Raw genomic sequence first — 673 nt, 5'->3', positions numbered from 1 at the left:
AAGCTGTTTTTAACAAGTCATTGAGGTGAACTTAAGCTGTTTTTAACAAGTCATTGAGCTGAACTTTGTTGGAGTTTCACTCATATCGAGCATGGATCAACTTTCAGGCCCTGACCTTTGTGGCACTGAAAGTTTAAGAACTCTCAAGTCACGTTTGTCTCGTAAAATATGACATTTAAAAGAAAGAAAGACTGAGTTTACTATAATAATAAAAAATAGCCGACCTTTAAAGTTCGTCATGTTCAGGAAAATGTAACAAGCTGAAAACTTTCTTCCAGATTCCAAAACTTTGTTTGAGTCTGACTTTGTAGAAAACTGTCCGTGGATCATCTAAGAGGTCTAAAGTGGTTCAACTCTTCAAGGTCTTCCAGCAGCTCTGACTTGAGAACCTGATTAAATCTGTGTTATTGACGTTATTAAGCTCCGCCCACTTCCTGCTTCATCTTTCGTCAACTCACAAACTTTTCTGTATCTGACCCACAGATTAACAGCAGGTACAGCTGTAGTTCCTATAGTCCAGCAGCTGTAGTTTCTATGGTCCAGCTCTAGTTCCTATAATCCATGTGTAGTTCCTGTAATCCAGGTGTAGTTCCTCTAGTCCAGCTGTAGTTCCTATGGTACAGCTGTAGTTCCTGTAGTCCAGCTGTAGTTCCTATAATCCATGTGTAGTTCC

At 39.7% G+C, this 673-nt stretch overlaps 1 protein-coding gene across 1 annotated transcript in view; it reads left to right on the top strand.

Annotated features, from left to right (window-relative positions):
- The window catches only part of vta1 (vesicle (multivesicular body) trafficking 1), a gene marked incomplete in the record, with an annotated part of 23717 nt that overhangs the window by 10301 nt on the left and 12743 nt on the right, over positions 1 to 673 (top strand).

Source organism: Nematolebias whitei, chromosome 12 (genome assembly GCF_014905685.2).
Source record: "Nematolebias whitei isolate Nwh7 chromosome 12, NemWhi1, whole genome shotgun sequence".
Lineage (NCBI taxonomy): Eukaryota > Metazoa > Chordata > Actinopteri > Cyprinodontiformes > Rivulidae > Nematolebias > Nematolebias whitei.
Note: the sequence above shows the minus strand (reverse complement) of the source record. Positions and strands in the feature narration are given on the sequence as shown.